Below are 20,116 nucleotides of genomic sequence, written 5' to 3'. Positions count from 1 at the left end.
TTTTTATTAATCACAGCAACAAACTGTGAAAATGCATACATCTGAAAAATAGTTGTACCTATATGTCCGAGACATATTATTTATTTCAGTCAGTCTACAGAAGAAGGGTATTGTCCCATCACCAGCGTTGGAATAAAACTCAACTATCTGTCAGTATGTCAGGCTTCTGAAGGTGGAGCTGGGTGCTGCAGACGCCATTTTGTTCTTTGCCTGAGGCAGCAAAATACCGTATTTTTCACTCTATAACACGCACCAGACCACAAGACGCACCTAGTTTTTGGAGGAGGAAAACAAGAAAAAAAATATTCTGAATCTCAGAAGCCAGAACAGCAAGAGGGAACGCTGCGCAGTGAAAGCAGCAATCCCTCTTGCTGTTCTGGCTTCTGGGATAGCAGCGCAGCCTGCATTCGCTCCATAAGAAGCGCACACATTTCCCCTTACTTTTTAGGAGGGAAAAAGTGAGTCTTATAGAGCAAAAAATACGGTATCTTCAGCCAACCCTATAACCAGGAGAGGACTTTTCTGCAAAAGGACCATGACCTCCATTCAGTTCTGGTACCAGAAACAAATTCCTGCATGTGCCCAGGGGCACCTTGTTCTCTAATTCTGTGCCCTGACACAACTTATATTACAATTTAAACAACTGCACACAAGGAAATTCTGTGGAGAGTTTGGGGCTCTTTTATGCATTCCCCTTGATTATTTCCAGAGGGTACATTTCCCCATGGCTACGGATCTTGTTTTCGTAGGGGCCAATATTGTGTGAGATGCAGATCTTCCTCCTGGCAGACAAGGGATGTTTCCTGGAGTCTGTGTGTATGTCAGACTTGTGCACAGGGTTAGCCATAGCCCCAGAAACGTGTCTGCATTGTTTTTGGAGCTGGCCGACCTGACTGGAAGAATCCGTGATCAGAAAGAGGAGGGACATCAAGAAGATTGGAAGAAATGTAAGGACTATTTAGCTAGATATTCTAATATAACATAAGTAGAATTACTTATATAACATAAGTAGAATTATTTGTAAGTACCAAACTGGCCTAGGAGTAAAATATGTGGAATTGTATAACATTGTGGATTTAAAACATTATGAAAAGAAATTAAGATGGCTCAAATAAGTTAAATTTATTTGAACGTGGATATTGGAAAACTGCTACAATGTGATCTATGGAAACTCAGTTTGGGGGATCCAAGGAAGTCACCTAACAATGATAACTAAATTGAGACTTTAACAGTTAGGATACATGTTTTTTTGTTTGTCTTTTTAATAGTGTAATGTTTTCTTTTATGTTTGTTAAAAATTTGGAAAATCAATTAAAAAATGATAAAAAAAGAAACGTGTCTGCATTGGCTGCAATTGTCATCAGGGAGAAATTGGGACAAAGGGCAGAAGGTGAGCCACTCACACACCACTGTTGCCATGGTGTGTGAGTGAGCATTTGAGTGCTTTGTGCTGTGGTTTGGGACTGTTGCTGTGGTAACTACAGTGTCGTTATACATAGTACACCTAGTCATATGCCTGCCACATGTCCTGGGATTGTGCCCAAAATGAAGCGGGCTCAAACTCCTTGAGGGAAAGGGCCCCACTTTGCTCATAATCTGATATTGGGGAAAGGTCAGACAACCTTTCTTCACACTGATTATGTGTGAGACGTGTTAAAAGGTGTTAAGGAGAAAGCAACTAACAGGCTGAGAGTCCCATGGACTGCAAGAAGATCAAACCTACCCATTCTGAAGGAAATCAGCCCTGAGTGCTCACTGGAAGGACAGATCGTGAAGCTGAGGCTCCAATACTTTGGCCACCTCATGAGAAGAGAAGGCTCCCTGGAAAAGACCCTGGTGTTGGGAAAGATTGAGGGCACAAGGAGAAGAGGATGACAGAGGACAAGGTGGTTGGACAGTGTTCTTGAAGCTACCAGCATGAGTTTGACTAAACTGCGGGAGGCAGTGGAAGACAGGAGTGCCTGGCGTGCTCTGGTCCATGGGGTCACGAAGAGTCGGACATGACTAAATGACTAAACAACAACAAATCATGTCTGCTTACAAGTCCTATTGAATTCAACAGGGCTTGCCCCTAGGTAAATTGGGGCATGTTTGTAGTGTTAGCCATATAGATCTTATAGTCATTGTTCAGAGAAGTGTGTGAGAGAGAGATAAATATATACAGAGTGATGATAGAGATAGAGATAGGTGCCAGGCAAAACCTTTCCTCTTTAACCAGACCTTTGGCTAATTGACATCTAATCCCCTTTTAAAATGTGTTGGGGGGATTCTTGTGTTGTCCTTGTCTTTTATTTTTATTATGTATTTTGTGTTTTTATTTTGTGCTTTTATGTTGTGACCACCCAGAGACCTGTGGGTATAGGGCAGTGTGCAAATTTAATAAATAAAATAGATATATAGCTATGAGAGATAGGGTGAGCAAGACTGCATTACCTGGCTGGCATTTATTGCTTGGTAGGCTCGGAGTTTCTGGACCAGGGGAGGGCAGCGCAAGGCACAGAGTGCCCTCTGGGAATTTACTCTGAAGTCACTGATGCTGCCTCTCTGGCTGCCATTGGTTGCTGTCCCTACCATAGAGTTGCTGCTTTGGGAGTCCTCTGGGCTGGGAACCACTGTTTTAGAGCATATGGAGTAAGAATTGTTTATCCTCAGTCAAGCCCGCCCCTGTCTTTTTCTTAGAACTGGATTGAACTTCTTAAGGACTGAAAATTCAGCTTGCGTTTTGTACTTTGGGGGGCTGGCTTCAAAGCTCTGCCAGAGTCAAACTGCCCTTTTCATTTCCCCAGAGTGTCCTCTTCTGAATTACAGTGTGTGAGAGTTAGAAGTGGCGTTTATCACCATAATGGTGGCCCCTCAGCCAGGGAACCATTTCTCCCCTAAAATGTCATTTAGAAGGGGGCATTCTTAGAAGTCTAAAAAGGTCTCCAGTTGAATGACAGTCTGAAGAGCTCTGCTAAGATTATTCCACTCTGCCGAAACTCTCCTTAAGACTCTCCACATTTTGTGATGCGTGAGGCCATGAAACAGGTGGGGATTTCATCCAGATGTATTTTCTGTATGGATCCCTTTCACTGATATGTATGTTATCTCTGGACTGGAAGGGGATAGGCCCAGGACGGTGACTCATACAAAGATGCAACAGACTCAAAGACTTGGTCTCTCGCTATGTTACTGATCTTCTCAAGAGTCATTGTCTGTTGGTGATACATGACACAACATTGCATTGCACAACAAAGCATTCAGAGAGAAGCTGATGTGAAACTGGGCAGAGCCGTGAATCATGCAGGAGAGTGCCGGGCAGCCTCTTTTGTGCATATGCACACCACTAGACCTTAACTGATGGCTAACAGTTATTTTGTGGTCACACTAGTGTGTCCTGGCACACACTTTAGATATTACTTGCTAATCCACCTTGGTTAATCCACAAGTGGATTTCTTGAAGCCCCAATCCCATTCTATGCAGCCATTGACACTCCAGAAGTTGCCTCATTCTTCTGTCTCACTTTCTTTCTGCTTATTTCCTCCTCCTCATGGCTCTCTAAGTAATTTCAGAACATTTGGCAGAGACAGTATTTTAGTTGACAAAAAATAATGTCATGTTTTTATAGTTTTGTTTTCCTGATTGTGTGGCTTGGGGAACAAGAAGTTTTTCTCCCAGCTGTCTGAGAACAAATTGATAGACTTCAGGAAGGAATTGCTTTCATATGCTATTCAGAAGCTCGTAGCCTGCTGAACTAAAAACACACCTTTGCATGCTTATTTGAGAGTAACCCCATCAAATCCAGTGTGTCTTACATCAAAGTAGGCTTGCATAGGACTAGGAATTCTAATCTGAGGTAATCATGGTAAAGAAAAATGAAGTAGAGTGGTCTTCATTCCAGATTAAGTGGTCTCTATCCTAGATTAGTTAATCTAGAACACTTTTGTCTCTGAAGCAACATATCACCGTTTCTGGCTACCTTAACTGCTGCATTATGCAACCCCCCAAACCAAGGAGATAAGTAACTATACAACCTTTATAAGACATCTGAAAGCAGCCCTTTATTGGGAGGTTTTTAAATGTTCAATGTTTTACTATGTTTTTATATATGCTGGAAGCTGCGCAGAGTGAGCAGTAGGTATAAATAACACCACCACCACCACCATCATTATGGAATAAAGGTAAAGGACCCCTGACAGTTAAGTCCAGTCGCAGACGACTCTGGGATTGCAGTGCTCATCTCACTTTACTGGCCAAGGGAGCCAGCGTTTGTCCGCAGACAGCTTCCGGGTCATGTGGCCAGGATGACTAAGCTGCTTCTGGCAAACCACAGCCTATTTTCTCCCTATTTTCATCAAAGAAATGTTGAAGGGTATGCATTTGGCAACATAAAGATAACATCACATGTAAATATAACTGACAGTGCTGTTTGTATGGCATCTCTCTTCTATGTATGTCTGTGTTTTATGATGAAGACTCAGTTTCAGATAATGGACTTCCAAAGATGGTGTAAACGCATATCTTGTATGTAGAATCATTCTGTTACAGCAGCCTTCACAAAGCTGGTTGCCTCCAGAGGTTGCCTGTCCTCTCCTCCCATCAACCCCAGCTGGTTGACAAAGCTAGAGGTGATAACTACAGGTAGATATATTAAGTTCTGAAGAACATGAGGGGAAAGCTGGAACAATAACTCAAGCTGATGTTCCAACGTCTAACATCCCAGTCTTATTCCCATTCATTTCTGTAACATTTTCTACCAAGGCTAAGACTACAGGTCAGGTACCTATCCTGAATTCTGGGTGAATTATTGCACCTGAACTCTTCCTCCAAGGCGCTCAGGACATCTTATATGTGCTAAGCACAGAGCTTTCGGACTGAACAGGTACGAAGGCATCTCATGTAGAATGGTTTTTGCTCTCGGATTGAACAAGAGTATGGTGATTGCCTCTTGGGCCTATAAACAAGGAAAAGGCAGATGGGCTGCTGTGAGGGATTCTTCCATAAGTTTGTTTCTTCTTTTTTGATCCTGATTACGGTCCTGAACTTGCTGAGCAATAGAGACTGAAAGGAACTGTGAGAGGCCAGGCAAGTTCATGGGTGTGGTTGGGTCTTGGCCACAGTATCAGTAATAGGGTAACCTTTTGTCTTTTTCATATTATGTGGCCTTGTTTGCTTCTGATTAATAAGCAGATTTGTGCTTCCATTTCAGAAGTATGAATTTCTTATGACCTCCTGAAGATTTGGTCAAAGATGCTGAATATTCTACAGTAATGCAAACATGTCTGAAAAATAGTGATTTTTGCCTTTGTCATGTCTTACCAAGAATGCTTTAGCATGTAAATTTCTGGCTTCAGATTTTGTTCCATTTTGTATTAAATAGCTTGACTCCATATTATAATACACTAGTGTGTATGCCTAACTTGTAGAAACATGAGGTAGCTTGCTGATGTTGAGGTGCATGAAACCTAAGTCTAATACTTTATTGAATATGAAAAAATCCTAGTACAATGTGATTCATAGCAGAATCACAATTTTATTTTGCTCTTGATTACAGATCATGGCTATGGAAGAGAGAGCTTACCCACAGTCTCAGGTTCAGACAACATGTGAAGCCAAACCTAAGCTGCCACACTGTACAGAGCTAAAAGGATTGTGGGTAAGTACAGCAGTTGTGGTTTCTCCCCAAGGAGCCTTCACATTCACATTAAACTATGGTTTGGCTTAGTGTTATATGCGAATGCTGCCATTTTGTGTTTGTGTTGACCTGTGTTTATTGTTTGCTGTTTATTTTGTTTTTCTGATATCGTAGTGCGTATTTTCAAAAGCTGGTCTTGCTGGAGATCTTTAATAGTAATAATAAGAATAATGTTATTTTCTAATGCTTTGTTTTGACATGAGCTACTTTGAGCCCAGCTTTGGTATTGGAAAAGGGGCATACAGATATCAAATCATACCGTATTTTTCACTCTATAGGACGCACCCGACCATAGGACGCACCTTGTTTTAGAGGGGGAGAACAAGAAAAAAAATTCTCCCCCACTCTGCTCAGCGCCCCTTCAGCGAGGCAGCAGGAGAAACGGAGCCGCTCCCACTTCTCCTCCCGCTTGGCTGAAGGAGCGCTGCGCAGCTCTCCCTCTCTGCTGAAGCCAGGAGGGTCCTGCTCTCCCGGCTTCAGCAAAATGAACCTGAAGCCTCCAGAGCGCAGCGGGAACTCGCACTGCACTCTGAAGGCTTCAGGCGGCCATCCCTGAAGCCTGGAGAGTGAGAGGGTTGGTGCGCACTGACCCCTCTCACTCTCCAGGCTTCAGAGAAAGCAACGTGAAGCCTCCGGAGCGCGGAGGGAGCACTCCCTCTGCGCTTCGGAGGCTTCGCGTTTCTATCACTGAAGCCAAGGAGCCTGCATTCACTCCATAGGACGCACACACATTTCCCCTTAATTTTTGGAGGGGGAAAAGTGTGTCCTATAGAGCGAAAAATATGGTATGTTGCCAACCAGCCAATTGGTGGTTCTCCTTTGACCATTATCAAATAGAAGCAATGAGCTGTTGTATGTAGCTCTGCCTCTTTTAAAAACCTTAGCCAGGCAAGATGCTCTAAACATATAAGAGCTAAGGCAAGTTTCCATGGAAGCCATCTTCTAGGTCCCCACCATAGCCAAAGATAAATTAGGCAACAGCACCAGACACTTGACCTTGGTCTGTTCCCCTGGATTAATATGGTGGGGTGAAGGAGATCATTTGCTTTCTAACCATAGAAACAGAAAGTATCTGAAAAAAGCATCTTCAGTAGTGTAATTCAAGATGAGTATTGAAGAGAGAACAATCCTCTTGCATTTGTCAAATATCTCTTTTGCCTGCCTGCCTGCCTTTTTAACTAATTTCAGAGCCGCCTTTGTGTGGCTAGAAAAAAGCAGTAGTGTCTTTAGAAAGGCACAAAATAAATCCCACTTACCAAGTGGGTAATCGCTCAAGGTCATCTGTTCGTTGTCTTTGTCTCAATTGTTTGAATTAGTAGCTAATAATGGGGCCGAACTGTGAATGAATTATTATCCGTGGGGCATATTTTGGGGAGTGTCAGGAAATATTACAGGGTAATTAAGGTTATCCAATAGCAAAGCAGAGTTACCAGCAGATGTCGAGTAATTACAGTGTTTAAAAAGTGTGGGGGTTAAAGTAAGATTATAGCTTTTATATTGTCTGCCTTTAGAAGTCATATTTGGAATTTATTCAGATGTGGATCTGCTGCCCTTTTTTCCTTTTGTTCTGATTCTGTCACTTGAATTTTGACTTCAACAAAGGCTTTTACTGGCTGGGAAGGGGGGAAAATAAACATCAGCAGATGGTATGCAGTGTCTGTATATAATGTGGCACGTGAGAACCTCTGAGGTGATTGCATCTGATAAGTATCCACGGCTATTTATATATTTATTTTTGCACCGTTGTTATTTTTTAGAGTATCTAGGTTGCATTTCTGTGGCATTGGCACCCAGTGATTACATTCCAAAATGTAAGAGGTATATGGTGGGCAGGGGGGGGGGACGCAAAATGTGGCACTGGGGATTGCACTTTTCTGTATTAATAAATAAATAAATTAGATAAGAGGTTAATAACAAAGTAAAAAAAAAAATCTACTGAAATGTTCTAATCACAAATATAACAAATATTCCATATTCAACACTGCTTGAAAGAACAATACTTGAACAGTCTGCTTCTGCCGCCTCCCGCTTGCCCCATTCTTGCACCTCCACCTCCCCCCCCCAAGTGAATAAAAGTACTGACCTATGAGATTGAAAGGCAGGGGTGGGGAACCATTTTCAGCCTAGCGGGTGTATTCCTTTGTGGGGAGCCAAATTCTCTTCTGAGGATCAAATGTTGATGGTGGGCAGGGAATCAGCACTGAAATGGGTGTAGCAATGAGTGTTAATTTTACTTTTGTACACCAGGCTGGTTTCTGCACATACTCACTCTTCTCTATCCTGTATCCAGACAGGCAAAAGGCATGGTCAGAGTTCAGACACATTCCAGCCAGGCAAAAACACCCAGGGTGTGCACTGGGAAAGTGTTTGAAGGCCAGGCGAAGAGGCTTCAAGAGCTATCTCCATACAGTGGTACCTCGGGTTACGTACGCTTCAGGTTACAGACTCCGCTAATCCAGAAATATTACCTCGGGTTAAGAACTTTGCTTCAGGATGAGAACAGAAATCGCACAGCAGTGGCGCGGTGGCAGTGGGAGGCCCCATTAGCTAAAGTGGTGCTTCAGGTTAAGAACAGTTTCAGGTTAAGAACAGACCTCCAGAACGAATTAAGTTCTTAACCCGAGGTACCACTAAACTGGGTTACATGCTTTCTCTCATACAAACATGCACAGGCCAAATAATCAGCTTAGGAAGTACGAAAAAAAAAAGGCCACAGTTTTCTGTACTGCTGCAAACTTGATCACACACCGAGAGAGACAGAGAGCATGCTGATGAAATCTCCCTCTGGTGGGTGGGTGGGTGGTGATGTTCTGGTTGCATAAGAACTGGCGCCTAAAAAGTAGAGTTCACTCTCAGTGTGTATGATAATAAGTTTCTAATAACCACCCAAACTCTTCTGTTCTATGATCTATGTGGGCATTTTTAAATCTTTCAAACATTTCCCAAGTTGGGTTTCTTTTGTGGTGGTGGGAAAACTACTTGGCAATTGAACAGTATTTAATAAAAGATGGGTGAAGTTGTTGTTGTTGTTGTGTGTGTGTAGTGCTGTGGTCTAAACCACAGAGCCTAGGGCTTGCCAATCAGAAGGTCGGCGGTTCGAATCCCCACGATGGGGTGAGCTCCCATTGCTCGGTCCCTGCTCTTGCCAACCTAGCAGTTCGAAAACACGTCAAAGTGCAAGTAGATAAATAGGTACCGCTCTGGCGGGAAGGTAAACTGCGTTTCCGTGTGCTGTTCTGGTTCGCCAGAAGCGGCTTAGTCATGCTGGCCACATGACCTGGAAGCTGTACACCGGCTCCCTCGGCCAATAAAGCAAGATGAGCGCAGCAACCCAAAAGTCGTCCATGACTGGACCTAACGGTCAGGGGTCCCTTTACCTTTAACGTGTGTGTGTGTGTGTATTAAAGTTGTTCATATGTAATATACTGTTCTGAAACAAGCAAATTATTGCATTCTATTGTTTTCATTGACCATAACCCATTGGCTAAACCTCAAGTGTTAAACTGAATTATATTGGCAAACATTGGGAAGCTTGCAAATGTTGTTGTACCCACACTTTGTAGATTCATAATATGAAGTGTTTAAAATATGTTTTGTATCTGCTGATAATACACAAAACTCCCAGGAGTGGTTAATGGGGCTTAGCTGATGCAGCCCTCTCCCTCTTGGTAACAGCATGGGGAAGTCAGGTGAGCAACACTACCCTGCCTGTTCCACTCCACCAGCAGCTGCTGCCCTGACCATTGACCACGCTGGCTGGGACTGATGGGGTTAGAGTGCAAGAATATCTGGAGGGCCACACAGCCCCATCCCTGCTTGGGAAAGCCATGGTAGGCCTTAAACCTGTGGCAGTGCATCAGTCCTATAGCTTCCTGCCTACTAGTGAGAGCCAGTGTGGTGTAGTGGTTAGAGTATTGGACTAGGACGTAGGTTCAAATCCCCACTCAGCCAGGAAGCTCACTGGGGGACCTTGGGCCAGTCACTGCCTCTCAGCCTAACCTAGCTCACTGGTTTCTGTGGGGATTAAATGAGGGATGGGAGGTACCACATACGCCACCTTGAGTTCTGGGCGTGTGTGTGGGGAAGTGGAATATAAATGTCATAAATAAATATGTCTCATGAAAACTAGTTGTTGCGGGGGGTAGGAAGGTTGCCAAATATTTTCTATTGAGCGTTGAACACAATGTACTTACAGTGAAATTACTTGACTGCGTCCAAGCCAATGTATGTTGTGGCAGCATTAGAACATTGTTCAGATATTGACTCAGGACAGCAACACTTAACACAGAAAGTAGGAGAAGTTTAGACAAGTCACCAGACAGTCTGAGGAGTTGGGAGGAGGGCTACATGAAAACGTTAAGAGTCATTAGAGTTTAAAAATATCTAGTGTGGCCCTGTGTTCAGTGCAAAATATAGAGCAATGTGTCTAAAAGCAGAAACACAAACCGTCAATTGACTGACTGGTTTCTTTGTAGCGCGCAGACCTCTTAACGTTTGAGGAAAAATATATGGTAGGCCACAGAAAGAGAACCCACACTAATTCGGCCTTTGCTTTTTATGATGTGACATGAAGGGGTGTCCTTTCATTTGTGAAGCTCAGGCTTGTGCCTTTTAAAGGAGTGGTTTCAGCTAAACACATGTTTGACACCTCATTAAAAAAAAAACCCATTGCAGGCAACAGTATTACCTAGCAAACAATATATTCAAAAAGCTTTGCAGAGATGGCAGTTTCTCAGTTAAGACATTTATTACACAGCAGCCCTGATAGTACTGTAATTATTGCACTCAGGGTTTGGTCGTGTTTGTGACATCTGTGTTTTTGCTGAAACCAGTGGAGGAATTTAGACCTCCCCCCCCCCTCATAAAATGAACGTGGAGATTATTGAGGGCAGGAGTTTATCTTGATCTGTATCTTCTGTTTGTCCTGCTCCTGAATCCTGGGGAACACAGAGATGGAAGTGTAGCCTTCACAGCAGTTAACTCAGTAATTCCGAACTCTGCCAGGCACAAGAGTGTGCTGGGAGAGAAAATCGTCCAAGATAGCCTTGCTACGGTTATCCATGTTCTTATTATCTCAAGTTTAGATTTACTGCAATACATCATATGCAGAGCTGCTGTTGAAAATGGTCCAGAACCTTCAGATAGTCCAAAGATTACAAACTGGGACCGGTTGCTTTGATCATGTCATACTGGTACTTGACCATCTGCAATGGCTGCCCCTCCATTTCTACGCTCAATTCAAAGTCCTGGTTTTAACCTTTGAAGCCTTTTCTGACTTGCGGCCAGGTTTGCATGAAGGATCGCCACTGTTTCATTCCAGTTGTTTCCTGAAACAGTTTTCAGACTGAATTATCATTCCTCCTAGTACTGTCTGGTGCCTAACTGTGATTAGAAATCTAGGAGGCCACCATCAGGTTGCTGACCCATTTGATTCCATATTATTTGCCTGGCAGTGTCTCTCCATGGTTTTCAGATGTGAGTCTTTCCCAGCCCAAATTAGGATTAAATATGGGGATTTGGCATGCAGAACATGTGCTCTACCACTGAAGCATGGCTTAGAACTGGGCTGGGGAAACTTTCCTTGGCTCAGGGGTCGCATAACTCTGTACCCTCCAACATTTCTCCAATGGAAATAGGGACATCCTACCACACCCTCCAACATTTCTCTGTTGACGTCCTCCGGAAAAGCAGGACATTCCGGGATCAAATCAGAAACTGGGACAGCTTCTGTAAATCCAGGACCGTCCCTGGAAAATGGGGACTCTTGGAGGGGCTGACATTGTCAGATTCAACCTCCCATCATGCCTCTCACCCATTGACCATCTTGGCTGGAGCTGATGGGAGTTGGAATCTGACAACATGTGTAGGGCCACAGGTCCCTCAACCCTGGTCTAGATCTCACACGCTGCTTCCAACAGTGGCAGAGAAACAACTACCAGACTTTTAGAAGACACCTGAAGGCAGCCCTGTTTAGGGAAGCTTTTAATGTTTAATAGACTATTGTATTTTAATATTCTGTTGGAAGCCGCCCAGAGTGGTTGGGGAAACCCAGCCAGATGGGCGGGGTATAAAATAATAATAATAATAATAAGTAGTTATAAGAAATTCATACATGTGACCAAATATGTCTAGGATCCCTCATTACTAGTGTTTTATTGTGAGTATATTTTAGAACATGCTTTTATCACAATAATGATGCGTTATCGGTGGGTTTATTCCGCTTGGTTAGTTGTTTTGCAATGCTTCCCCAATGCTGCCACGTTGCTGCTGTCTGGTAGGGCTGTAGCACAACAAAAGTGGGACAAAAGTAAACCAGAACATTCAAGGTATATATTGGGGGGGGGGTCAACAGAAAGTTACAGGAGATGTACTCACTGGACAAAAAATTGAAAGAAAAATCACATTTGACCACCATGAGACAAAAACATCATGAATGTCCAATGGAAAGCATGTCTGGAAATTCAGATATCAGGTAGAGGGAGAGGGAAAGAAGGAAAAGGAGAAGTTAGGGGTAATATGGGATGTTTCCTTAGCTTTGAAAACAGAAATACAAGAAATGTGGGCATTGGTGGCAGCAACATCTTAACCATATATATGTTCTTTTATTATCCCCAAAGCCTAAGTGAACATCAAGGCATATTTAATGAAAATTATATTTTTCATTCATCTATCATTAATGTTAGCAAGATTTAACTACTGAAGGAAATATGATGCTGATTATTATTTACAGGTACCTCAGTGAGACTCTCTCAACAGAGTTACTATAAACAGTCATTCCTGCATAGCCACTCTTTGCTACATGTTACTACAAGGACCTCTTACCTCCCCCCCTTTTTTTTTTAGTTTAAGGAAAGATCTTGGTTTTCCACTTTTTGTTTTATTACATCTGGTAGCATTCCCCACAATTGATGGGATAAATAAATAATCCAGATGCAAATCTCTCCATAAAGAGCCCACGTTAATGGAAATGTGTATTTCTGCAACAAGGTTGATTCAGTGTGTTGGCATTACCATGATCAGATTATCTTGATTTCAGAAACTCAATTTTGAAGGCGCACGGGCTGGTTGACTCTTCTGCAATTTACGAAACACTGCCCAATTGGCCAGGAAGGCGACAGTTTCCTCATAAATAACAAGAGGCTTCCTAGAAAGAATACTATGTGGTCTCTAGAAAAAGTAAACTTTAATAAGTTGCAGGGATCGTCATCACCAAAATATGATGGCATTCTGGCATAATGTTTACGTATATTCATCGCTATGATAGGAGTACTAGTCCAATAGTTAGTTGGCATGTTGTAGTGGTCCTGGGACTGCAGAGCAAGAGCCGAGCACATGCTGGTTTCTGCTGCTGCCTGGGGCATACAGGACCATTTAGACATGGTACCTTCTGTCTCCCAGGAGGAACATCACACCAAGCGAAAGAAAAACCAGGTCTCATCCATTGGCCAGCTGCCAGCAGCTTGCTTCTCTCCATCCCACATCTGAGAAAACTTTCTGGTCCAATTAATCTTGGAGTACAGAAGGATGAAGAAGTCCACTCATGCCTCTTCAATCTCCCATAGGAACAAGGGCTGTTGAGTCAGTTGAAGCACCTCTTTCCAAGCAAGATCGCCAGCCAATGAGGATCAGCCTCTTTCCCTCAATATGCCCATTTGCAGCTCAGCATGCACGTTCTGGCCTTATCCAGTGGATCTCTTTCACCTATAGTTTCTGTCCATTTCGCCTCCTGTGTTTTAGTTCATAAGCTAAGGCCAGTTTCCTCTCCCTGAAATGATACCTTGTCATTCTCTCTCTCCTCCCCCCCCCCTCGCCATATTAAGTCAAAACAGCACCACTGTAATCTCTTGGAGAGAAAAGAAGGCGAGAGAGAACAAGAGACAGTGACTGAAAGAGAGAAAACTGCCAATTTGCTGTTGCACTGAGCTCCCCCCACCCTTTACTGGATGGAGCCACAGAGTGAAACACTTTTGCGTCTTGAGGCCCCAAGCCAGCCCCCCCCCCCCATGAAATAAACTACACACGGACACAGAATTAAGGTTGATGGGTAACATTCAGACCACAACTTTATTGATTGCAAATTAAATGTGAGAGGTATTGGCATAGGCATTGGCTGAAGGCTATAACGGACTACTGCCCCAATTGACAGAGTCTATGTAGTTAAACCCATCAGGGCAGCAACGTCAGGGTTTTGCCCGACAGAAGCTTACCGCAAGGTTCCTATGATCCCAGCATGGCCCTAGCCCATCAAGCAGACTTCAGACAAGATCCAGGACACCCAGATTCCTTTAACAGAATACCTTTTGATCATTGAGGGGCAGGAGATGACCACACCTCCCCACCACACACAAAATTAAGCCAATGCCTAACCGCCAAACCTGGAAAGTTGTGATGATTGCTAAGGGGGTAGGCAAAAAAACCAAGTGGCCTGTGCCAATTTGCCAAATGGATAAAAATTCCTACCAGGCCCCCGTCCCAAGACAGGCGACTCACACAAAGTCCAAAGCAAGGCCGAGAACCTACACTAAGAGCGGGAGGGCAGGTGTTCAGCAGTGCCAATCAAGTGCCTAGGGCACTCTTGCGCTGGTGCTTATATAAACCCTTAAACACCCCCACCCCTTTCCTGAAATGAAACTTAGTACTCTGGCCAATTAGTACTCTGGTGTGAGGGGCAGGTGGGCTTTAACACTGCCTCCCTGAGAATTTGACTGGATCCCCTGCACTTATGATTTACATTGGTGGAGAGGAGGGGAATTTCCAGTGCAATTTGCAGGTGTGGGGGGCAAATAACTGAAGCCCCCTGTCCCCAGGATATCTCTCTCTCTCTCTCTCTCTCTCTCTCTCTCTCTCTCTCTCAGGTTGGCAAATTGTGAAAGAAAAAACTTGCACTTGTGAACTTTCTCTTGGCATGTGGCCTTGAGCTAGGTGTGAATCTTCATTGAAAAGAGGCAAGACCAGAGCAGTAATTTAAGTAGACCTGCAACAGCTGGGTAACATCCTATGAGGATGGGACATTTTGCTGGAGGTTCCAACCATCTGGTGCACCCAACAGAATGGTCCAGATCCAGCGGAGGTTGGTGGGGAGGCCAGCAGTTTATGCAGAGATGCTGCAGGTTCATTTTGGGCTCACAATGGGACTGTGCTTTAAGAGCACACTTGTGTGTATAGCACACATTCTAGGAATAACTGGATCCATAGAACAGAGAAACCTGTTCCTATAGCACCTCCCATTTGTGGTCCCGGATTTGCAGCTTTTCAAACACACACACACACACACACACACACACACACACACACACCTCTGTTTTGTTACTTTGCTTCCTTCCGCACTCCCCAGGACCTTGTAATAAGATATTGTCGAACGAGTGATAACATCAAAGCGTCTTTATTGAGCATGATCAAGGAACCCTCCAATGTCAATAGAAGAGGGTGGCTTATCCACAGCTGGTTGGCAGCCAGCCAGAGAAAAGGCTGCTAAGGAGAGCCTTTAATGTCGAAATGACTTCTAAAGTGTACAGGCAGGGGCTGCAACAAAGTGATGCAGCATAGAGTTCAAGGTGCCAGCCAATCAGTCTTCCGGGGTACGCCATTCCATTTCCCCCCTCCCATCTGATTTCCCTCCCCTCAATGGTCAGCCAACATTTCAAGACTACTGTGCAAACTCAGATGTTATTAAGCTGGTGGTGAGCGGGGAGAGGACTCTTCCTTAGGTTCTGCCTCCAAATATTGCTTTGTACTTCTCTAAATGTTGGTGTGCTGGTCCCGAGGGGAAGGTTACCGTTGGCGTAGTCAAAGTCCGGTCCTGGGTCACTAGCCTGGAAACAGTTCACAAGGAGCGGGGCGAGGTCCGAAGCAGGAAGCCGGGCGGGGACAGGAACACTGGAGGGTCAGGTCTGGGTCCGGGCAGGAACAGGTACTCAACAACGACGTTGCTCCCGCAACCTGGGACCGGGCTGACTGGCCTTTATCTTCTCTGAGGCCAGGGGCAGTCCTGGCCCCCAGGAGACCCACCTCTCCTGGCCTTAAGGCGAGCACTCCTCCTGGGAGAAACCAGTTCCCTTCGCCTCTCTGCCCTGAGCCTCTGACGTTCAGGAGAGGCTGAAGGGTTACTGGGCCCAGGGGGAGTCTCACCTGTAGGCACTGAGTCCTCAACCACCTCTGGAGCCAGAGTGGATTCACCTGGTGCCTGCTCCTGAGGATCCGGCACAGGTGCAGGCACCTCAGAATCAAGGCCCTGCCCCAGTTCAGCCGGCCCTGGAGGCGGGGACTCCTGTGCAGGCTGGGATTCCTCTGGTTCACCCTCTGAATCGGATTCCCAGGCCATCACAGTTGGGGTCCCCGAACCCCACTGGTATGTATGGATCAGGATGCTTGGGTGGTGATGAATGGCCTACATAAGCCAAACTTGGAAATCCATCAGACGCCCTGCCCAGATTTTTTTTTTAAGTGCCATCCCAGGTCAAAAGAGAGGATTCAACTACAGTGGTACCTCAGGCTAAGTACTTAATTCGTTCTGGAGGTCCGTTCTTAACCTGAAACTGTTCTTAACCTGAAGCACCACTTTAGCTAATGGGGCCTCCTGCTGCTGCCATGCCACCGGAGCACGATTTCTGTTCTCATCCTGAAGCAAAGTTCTTAACCTGAAGCACTATTTCTGGTCTTTAACCTGAAGCGTATGTAACCTGAAGCATATGTAACCTGAGGTACCACTGTATATTTGAAACTGGGTTTTAAGTGCTGTGCTTTATTCATTTATGAATCAGAACCAAAATGTGTTCTCTTTAAAAGAAGAGAACTCCTAAGATTCAGTTTGTAAATCCACCTGAAAACATTTTATTGTACATTTTGCACATAATGGAGAATTTGAAGATATTGAGCTTGCAAGTCCCCCAAGCCTGAACTCTCTCTATGAGGGCAGACAAGGCTGAAATGCTGATCATTGATTGTTTAGCGTAAAAGACATTGGGGTAGTTTTACACATTATGGGTGATTCTCTTTGCTAGTTTTCCTACATGATGTTATCTTATGAAAATTCTCTCTTCAGATGAGCCATAAAAGTCAGATGCTATCTGGGCTTTTTAATAATACGTTTAACCAAAAAGAGCTGAGTGTGCTTCTGAAAATTCTTCTCTAATTAGTTCTACTTTGGGTTATTATATAAATCGCTTACATTTTAGAGCATCGTATTGATCCCCTTGCTTTATATTATCCTCGCTAGTAAGGAACAAAGAGCCAGAAAGAAAAGAATACATTACCAAACAGCATTGAGAAAACGTCTAATAAATCGGTCCAAGCTTGACAGCTTGATTTTCCCCCTCCACTAATATTGCTCTAAGGGTCTCAGGTGTCATCAGAGTATTATTAATCCAAGCTCCTGTACAGCTAGACAAAACAAACCCGTGTCTTGGAGACATGAATGAACATGGATTTACTATAAGCCCATAACTTGCTTGTGCTCAGACATCAACAGCTTAACCCAAAAACATTCAAACTGGTGTTATCTGTCAGAGATGCCAAGGGAAATTTCTGTGGCAAGGTTGTGCAGTGCAATCCTAAGGATATTCATTCAGAATTATTTTTTTTAGAGAACTTGCTTCTTACATCACGGCTTCATATATTGGGAGTGCACCTTATTTGTGTATGCTTGACGGTGACCCTTTGTATGTGGGTTATAATATTGGGTTGGGTAGCAATATTTCCAGAACCAACAGACTTTTTCTATAAGTTACCTCAGTCAACAACAGCTGCAGCTTCTGCGGTAACATCAAGGGAAGCCCTACATTCAGCACAGTGCAGTAATTCAGTCTTGAGGGTAGCGATGCCAAGACCACAGTGGGCCTGCTTAAGTCTCTTGCGAACTTGATGGTTGATCATTGTATTTTGATATTTTATTGCTACCTTAAGTCACCCAGATAAGGCTGCTGGGTGGCATATAAATGGGGTAAATGATGTATTGTTTCTAGCCCCAGAGTGAAAGTTGTGATTTTTCTCTCAGCAACAAGGGAATCCATACATTCAAAGAAGCTTGGAGCATCTCTTTGATCACCTCCTGTACTGCAGAGGCAGGGAAACTTGCAAGTAACAAAGCTTGCAAATTAGAACTCAAGTGTGCAGCCCTATTTTATTTATTCATAATTAGTTCTAGGCCATCTGCCCTTCCATAGCAATGTTGGTGATTTGTGGCACACTGAGGACACGAGAGAGTGATTTAAAGACAGGGAGAGAGAAAAAAGACAGACAGGTCTTTTTAGGTTTCCCAAATCATCCTTACCTGGTCGCCTGAAGGGGACTTTCATTCTTGACGGTGGCTGTTTTACAAGCCTAGAGTAATGTATTTTTCCTTAGGCTTACAATAAGTTGCTGCTCTTGATAACACCTGGCGGTAATTCCAAAGAGCCCTGTGCTAAACAGATTCACTTTTCAATCCGATCCAGAATACTGCAAATTCAGCAGCTGGTTGAATTGCTCTTGCTTCACTCGCAGTGATGGAGAAGAACAAAGTCAACAAGGACCTGAATGAGGCAAGTATGCAATTCTGTATCCATTATATCACCATGGAGTGCAGGCTTTATCCCACACAGAGCAACCTGGTGCCGTCCTGCTGCAGCAGATAACTGGCTTGGAGACATGGATTTCTGTTGCTGGATTGTTGCTGTAATCCTAGCATGATTTAATGCATTGCCAAGTAAAAACAAAAACAAAAACCCTCACATTCAGCAGTGTGAGTACTCCTTTAGAGACAGGAGGTTGTTCAATTATCAATCTTCTTAAGCTATTTTCTACACCTATGTAAAGGCACTTTTCACACTGTAAATACAGAACATCATCCAGCAAAGTTACAGCTGTGATCCTAGGTCCAGGAAGGAAGTCCCACTGGATTCCCATCACCTCAGTCTAGATGGAGTCACTAGTTGTACCAGGGTGGGAGTGTACAAATACAAATATTGAGAATGCAATGACATCTGCACTCATATTCACATTCAGATGTGCAGCTGATCTCTGTCTGGGGATGGAGGGGGGATGTGTTCTATGCACTTTTCACAGCAGACCAATCTGATTTGACGTTCCATGAACTTGCTTGTGAATTGGAATGCAACTCTTAGTCGAATAATGCACTTTTCCGGATTTTTAAAATTTATTTGCTATTACAGTTCTATCTCGCCTTTCCTGCAAGTAGTGCCAGGTAGCATACATGTCTCTCCATCTTATCTTCACGGCAACCCTGAGAGATAGGTCAGTTTTAGGAACTCTGGCTGGCCATGGGCCATCCAGCAAACTTCATTGTTGAGTGTAGGGATTTAAACCCTGGTTTCCCAGGTTGTAGTCCGACACTCTAATTTCTACACCGCAATGGCTCTCAAAAGAGTCTTTAGGCTTTTCCTATAAGAAGGTTTTCGGGTCGGTGTCTTCTCCTCGCCTTACCTGGAGATATCAGGCGTTGAACCTGGAACCTTTGGCAAGCAAAAAGAACATGCATTCTGTTAAAATGTGCAGGAGAAACCCTGCATTGAAAAATGTGTATTTTCTGGAAGACCATATTGTTCAAAGTGCATGCAAATTACATGTGGATTTTTCATGTGTTCTTATGGAAAGGCTGCAAAAGCCAGAAATAAACCAACCTATGAATGAGTCCCAGTGAGCCTGATGCAGGGCACACGTTGGTTTGCCCATCCATTCCCAAGTAAGACTGGAATTCTATATACTCATACTTGGGAATCAGTCACACTGAAGGTCCATAGCTCAGGGGCACAGCATCACCTTTGAGTGCAGAAGAGCCTTGGTTCAATCCCTGACATCTCCAGGTAGGACTGGAAGTGATTCCTGTCTTAAACTCTGGGAGCTGCTGCCAGTCATTGTAGACAGTACTGAGCAAGCTGGACCACTGGACTGACTCAGTATAAGGTTGCTTCCTGTGTTCCTATGAATATAATGTGGTTTGCTTCTGGGTAAACATTGATAGAAGGGACGCAGGTGGCGCTGTGGGTTAAACCACAGAGCCTAGGGCTTGCCAATCAGAAGGTCGGCGGTTTGAATCCCCGTGACGGGGTGAGCTCCCGTTGCTTGGTCCCTGCTCCTGCCAGCCTAGCAGTTCGAAAGCATGCAGTGCAAGTAGATAAATAGGTACCACTCTGGCGGGAAGGTAAACGGCGTTTCCGTGTGCTGCTCTGGTTCGCCAGAAGCGGCTTAGTCATGCTGGCCACATGAGCCAGAAAAACTGTCTGCGGACAAACGCCGGCTCCCTTGGCCACTAAAGCAAGATGAGCGCCACAACCCCAGAGTGGTCCGTGACTGGACCTAATGGTCAGGGGTCCCTTTACCTGTACTAAACATTGATAGGATTGGTGTTGTTAAATTCATTTAATTTCAGTTGGGGTGGGAGGCTCAACGTCCCCCTATTAAATGGGTGGACTTGAGAGAGTTTTACATTGAGATGCACCAACATT

The 20,116-nt window shown here is 44.2% G+C and overlaps 1 long non-coding RNA gene across 1 annotated transcript in view; it reads left to right on the top strand.

Moving 5' to 3' along the window:
• The first annotated feature begins 2,014 nt into the window (after positions 1-2,014).
• The window catches only part of LOC310708521, a 53,110-nt gene continuing 35,008 nt past the window's right edge, over positions 2,015-20,116 (top strand). Inside the window, exons 1-2 of the long non-coding RNA XR_014527082.1 lie at positions 2,015-2,075; positions 5,535-5,636. This is a non-coding gene — a long non-coding RNA (uncharacterized lncRNA). The remainder of the gene's footprint in view (positions 2,076-5,534; positions 5,637-20,116) is intronic.

The sequence above is a fragment of the Podarcis liolepis genome (assembly GCF_965112155.1).
Source record: "Podarcis liolepis genome assembly, chromosome: 6".
Taxonomy (NCBI): domain Eukaryota; kingdom Metazoa; phylum Chordata; class Lepidosauria; order Squamata; family Lacertidae; genus Podarcis; species Podarcis liolepis.
This window is presented reverse-complemented; position numbering and strand designations above follow the sequence as displayed.